The following is a 6,105-nucleotide window of genomic DNA, read 5'->3' as shown; positions in this document are numbered from 1 at the left end:
GAACTCACGACCTTGCGCTTGCCAGGCAGGCGCTTTTGCCGCTGAGCTAAATCCCCAGCCCCAACATGTTATTATCTTAAGGAATGGAGATGGTTTTAAAATTCACTGCATGGATTTGAAATATTTGTGTGAAATATGAATATTTGGATGAAATTATAGATGATAAGTAAAGAGCTACTCAAATACTGATTTCCCAGGATCTACCATTGACTATAGGTATTTGGGCTGAATTAGTAGCAATGCCCTCACAAATCACAGGAAGAACATAATGAAATCTCATGTGGTACTTGTCTTTTTGTTTATTTTTTGTTGTTGTTTTTTGGTACTGGGAATCAAACTTAGGACCTTGCACTTCCCATACAGGCACTTGTGCCACTGAACTATATCCGCAGCCCTTTTCTGTTTAAATTAACATCGTGAATTTAAGTGCTGACCATGTTGTCACAAATGACAGGGCTTCATTCATTTGATGGTTGAATAGCATTTCATTATGTAAATATCCCAAAATTTTCTTTGCAAATTTTTGGGCATTTCAGTTGTTTCTACTACATGACTACATTAAATAGTATTCCAATGAACATGAGAGTGCAGATACTACTATATTTTGGTTTCATTTTCTTTGATTTTATGCACAGTAGAAAAATTGTTGCATCATATGTCAGTTTTAATTTTAAGGAATGACAATAATTTTTTCTATGAAAACTGTTAATTTACATTATGATTGACAGTCTACAATCATTCCTCTTTCTCTGTATTTTTATAACACGTTGTATTTTGCCCTTTTCAATAGTCATTTTGGTTTTCTCTACGACTAGTGATGTATAGCACTGCATTCATATACATGTTGGCCACATGTATTTCTTGTTTTAAGATGTGTCAAAATGTCTATGGCTTGTTTTGAAGACATGTTGACATTTTGCTATTGAATGTTTAAAGTTCCTTTTATATTCTGGATATGAATCCCTTATAAAATGTATAAATTTTTTTCTTTCTGTTTGGTGTCTTTTGAAACCTTTTTTGGCTTTACAGATTATTAAAAATTTGATATTATCTGAGTAATTTTCTTTTTTTCCTACATTTTTTGGGTCTTATCCATAAAAATCTTTGCCTAGTCCAATGTCATGACATTTCCTTTACATTTACTTTTAGTGTTTCATAGTTTCACAACTTAATATTTAATTTTTAATTCATCTTGAGCTAATTTATACAAATCTTGAGATATAGAAGTCTATTTCATTATTCTGCATGTGGATCTCAGATTTTTCTGGCAGCATTTACTGAAGACTATACTTATTCAAATGTGTGTTCTTGATACCTTTGTCATATTATTTTCTTAAGTTGAACTGAGGCTGTAGCTCAGTGGTAGAACAATTACTTGGCACTTTTTAGTGCCTATTTTTGATCCCAAGCACTATACTGAATCTTTTCTTAAACTATTCCTGTATTAATATAAACATAAAAATGCATAATTTCATGTATATAATCTACGTTTTATTAAATTTCAATAGAAGAGGACAGCATAAATGAAAAGCTAAATATACGCTTAGAAACCTATGTTTATTTGATTTATCTTAAAAATTAATAAGTATTAAAAAAAGAAATAGCTCTTTATTTACATTTATAAATTAACAATATCTCTATATTACAGAATTGATGTTATATGTACAACCACTATTAAGTTACATGTACAACCATTATTAATGTTTTTTAATATTGTATGTAGCTAAAAGTATTTTCTGTTCGTTCTTGATATTTCATGATTTTTGTAAACATCAGGTAAATTCAGAAAATTTTATTTGAGATAATGTTTTATTGGATATTACTGCACTGATCATACATTTTCTCAGTTTCATTTGCTAGAAGTGCTAGCTTCATTAGAAGATTAGGGTTTTTCTCATTCCAAATTTGTAAATGAGGATGTGATCTCAAATGTTAATAAAGTGAGATGTGAAGTAAAACTGTTAAGTGTTAAAAGGTGAAACTTTCTAGATACATAAGAAATAAGAACATAAAATCCTTATATTCACTACATCTATATCACACATATATAATTTTGTTAGAAAAATGTGTAAGGGATAATTGCTCTGCAGAATATATATAACCGGTTAAAGGTTTGAGAAAATAATTGATAGATGGCTGAAAATAATTCAGAAGCCAAAACAACAAAAATCCCAGAAATTCAAATTCTACATACAAAGAAATAAAACATAATCTTTTGTGACATTTGTAAATGGCTTGTGTACTGAATATAGTTTTCATTTTTTATAAATTTTATGATAGTACTTTACACCAAATAATTCATCATTTATAGAAGGTTGGTAATGGAAAATGACAAATAAATTTTACAAATATTTCCTCAGCTTAAAACTGTGAATAAAAAATCCTCAAAAATAAGATAGTAATTTAGCTAGACCTGCTCCTTTCCTTGAAAATTATATAGTGAATAATAAGAAACTCCAAACTTTCAAAGTGACCTTAATTCTTCCTTTTTTTTGAAGACTTAATTTTTTTTTATTACTTAAGGAGAAAAATTTTTTAAAAAAAGACTTTCAAAACAATATAATAGAAGAGTAACACTATTTAATACATTGTATATTGTTATTATCATGGTGGTTACTCAGAGTACAAGATATACTCATGAAGTATTGGTCAAACAATAGTAGCACAAATCTGTCTTTTCAATGAACTAAGAGAAACTAGCTATATAACTATCTTAACTATCTTATATATGTAAATATTTTTTTTTCCTTTTCCCTTCCTTTCTTTTTCCTTTCCCATATCACATTTTCACTTTCCTTTTGAACAGTTTCTTCCCAATTTACAACATCTATTGTACCTTTTGAATGTATTTACTCTTTTAGCTTCTCACACTAGTAAGAGAATATGATGTTTACATGTGTGGGTCTGATTTATTTCATTTATGAGTATGGTCTTGTGTTCAAATATTATTTCAAGAAAGATATTTCATGGCAAAAGACATTTTTATCTTGCTAAATTTATTGGCTAAGTGATATATATTAGGTCGCATAAACAGTTTGAAAAGATATTTTAATGTCAGTTTGTGTTTTTGAAAAAGAATAAATTTTACAGACGAATTATTTTAAGAATTCATTTAATAAACATAAAACCATTGAATGAATTCATTGCTGAGAATAAAATCAAATGTTCTACTTACTACAACAGACACTGGATTTGATATCCACTTTGTTGTACTTTAATAAGATAGCTATAACAATGAAAAATTGTTTTATCTTTTCAATTTGTAATTCTCTGTACTTTAATCTTTGAGAATTGAATGATCGCCTAGTGCTGATATAATCTTGGAAGAAATTGGCGGATATTTAAGACATACTAATCTGATTCATCTGTATAATTTAATTTTTCAAAATATGTCAAATAAAATTGGTTTAAAGGTGCTTTTCTCTATAGTAACTCAAATGATTCCAGTACTAATATCCCAGTGTCAATACAGAACATACAAGATATGAACAATCCTTCATCTTCTATTTCTAAAATTAAAAAGTTCTGGCTTCAGAGAAAAATAATAAACATTCCCCTTAGTATTTTAAAAAGCTTCTTTTAGGAATATGAATATGTTATTTATGGGAAATATTTTCTCTAATAAATCATGATATGAGGAAATATAGAATACTCTTCCTTAATCTTAATATTAATTTAATTTATCAATTAAAATTCACATATCTGGAAAACACAATTTCAGGCATTTATTTCTTATATGTGGTGAGTATGACATTTTTAATATTTTTGTTCTACTTTCAATCATTTTTTCTGCTAAACAATTTTCATCCCGTCACAATACAGTTTACAAACTCATTTACTTGTGAAAATTAGACTACAGAATATTAGTAAGTACATTTTATCAATTTTGAATGATAAATTTAATTTCCATAATTATTACCTTATTTCCTATACATTTTCAAAGTTCAGTATTAAGCAATTTTAAGTAGCTAATACAAAGAAATGGCTGCAGATCTTGTTATAGGACATTTATTCAACAAAAAGAAAGATTACTTTCTCCTACTTATTCAAATATTTATTAAATAAAGTACTAAAAATTAAAATTTGTGAAGGAAAATTATCAGTGAAATTGGATTATGTGTTGTAGAAGAATTGGATATATGTGTTGTAGAAGAAAGGACTTTTTGTTGATAGTGATGGTGGTGCTGAAAATTAAACATAGACCTTCATGGATGCTAAGTAAATATCCAACTAAATCTCCAGTCCCCATGCATGATACAGAGACAAACAACCTGTAAGTGTCAGTCACTTGAAGTGACACGGTTTGTATTCATCTGTGTACTATGTACACTCCACAATTTGAGTTCCGTACCTTGTCTTCCTAGATTTTGATTCAGCCACATAAAGAAGCCCTCATTTAGGTGCTATGGGTTTGGGGACAGAGGTGATAGAAGAGTGAGACAGCAAGAGACAGAGATACCTGAAAATCATTCACTGGCTCCAAATTCACAGAGTTTGCTGTACCAGAAAAAATGGATTCACCTAGTAACATTGCTAGAAATATACTTTCTACCCCTTCTTGCAGTTACCAAGTCAGTCACTTCAGGATCAGAACCTAACAATCTATTTTAACAAGCCCTTAAGTAGTTTCTGATGCATAATAGTTTGAGAACTGTTGCAAATGGCAATTTTTTTTTTTTTTTTTGTCTTTTTGAGACAGGGCCTTGCCATGCAGTTCAGGCTGGCCTTGAGTTCACTTTGTAGCCCAGACTGGCCTCGAACTCCCAAAGATCCTCCTGCCTCAGCCTCCAGAGTGCTGGAATTACAAGTGAGAGCCACCATGCATGGCTCAATTGGCAATCTTTGAGATATTTTGATATTAAAATAGTGGGAATATACAGTACTTCAAGGTAAATTTTTATGTCGCCTTCTCTATTAACAAGTCTGAGATAATGAACTGAAGTTTATATGAAAGATTATGGAATCAACATAAGATTTAATAGTAAAGAAATTGCTAAGATAAATCCAATTAGGAATGGTTGCATGCGAAACAGAGGGCATATAGGTTGTAGAATCAAGGTTGAAGGTCAAAGGGTGATCAGCTGAATTTTGGAAAACTAGAGAACAGGAAGGAAAGAATGAAATAGAATGCAAAGGAGCAATCAGATGGAAGGGACAATGATTACAATGAAAATTTAAATTCCAGAAGTAGCTGAGGAAAGATAGAAAGAGGATCACTAGAAGAAAACAAAAAAGAAAGGTAAGAAACCTAAACAGTGAAAAAATAAAGAAGAAAGAGGAGTAGGAAAATGAAAAGGAAGAGAAGAAAACAGAAAGGAGACCAGAAAAAGGAAAAGAGAAAAAAGAAAAAAAAAATTAACCACAAAATACAAAACAAAACAAGTTGACATCCAACCAGACAGGAAAAAGACAGCCAATCAGTCAAACAAGGGAGAATAAAAGTAGTGAAATACCTCTGGTGATTACACTCTGTGATAGTGACCATGACTGATGCCAAAAATGTGCTGTGTACTACAGCCAAGTTTGCCATGGAGATTGTGCTCGGTATGAAGCTGATCTTGGCCTGTGGATGTGGGAATTGGGACTGGCCTTCTGTTAGTGGAGTTCTCCAGCGCCCAACTCCTGGCTTCTCACTAATGCTTCAGACAATTCCGTGTTGCTGCTGCTGCTGATTACTCTGTTAAGTAAAGGTATTTGTGCTTCCCTGTGCCCGGGGCTGGCTGGTCTGGGTCTTGGTGTGGTCAGGTACCTCCTTCCAAACACCACTTTATTGTCTTCTGACTTTGGAGATAGAGGAAACTAAAGTCTCTTTCTGCCTTTGATGTGGGTAGTTTGATAGATTTGAAGAGGTGAGTGGTCTTCTTAGGCCATTCTGTTGTCTTCCTGAATGTCTGGGGCTATGGTTAATTGACCCCTTTGAGCTCTATGGAAACTTCTCTATTGGAAAACAGAACTCTTTTCAGTTCTAGGAATGTTAATATGTTCCATGCACTCCTTTGGCTCACATGTACATTCTACAATTATTAGAAAAATCATGGGAATAAATTAAAACAATTTATTTTTCATCTTTTACCTTGTGGGTTTTTTTTTTTTGTTTTTTTTGGT

The 6,105-nt window shown here is 31.2% G+C and overlaps 1 long non-coding RNA gene across 1 annotated transcript in view; it reads right to left on the bottom strand.

Moving 5' to 3' along the window:
• The window catches only part of LOC102027941, a 16,363-nt gene extending 10,473 nt beyond the window's left edge, over positions 1–5,890 (bottom strand). The window contains exon 1 of the long non-coding RNA XR_259560.1: positions 5,454–5,890. This is a non-coding gene — a long non-coding RNA (uncharacterized LOC102027941). The remainder of the gene's footprint in view (positions 1–5,453) is intronic.
• Positions 5,891–6,105: the final 215 nt, after the last annotated feature.

Source organism: Chinchilla lanigera, unplaced genomic scaffold (assembly GCF_000276665.1).
Source record: "Chinchilla lanigera isolate Chin_1 unplaced genomic scaffold, ChiLan1.0 scaffold00006, whole genome shotgun sequence".
NCBI lineage: Eukaryota > Metazoa > Chordata > Mammalia > Rodentia > Chinchillidae > Chinchilla > Chinchilla lanigera.
The sequence above is the reverse complement of the archived record's forward strand: the minus strand, read 5'-3'. Positions and strand labels throughout refer to the sequence as shown.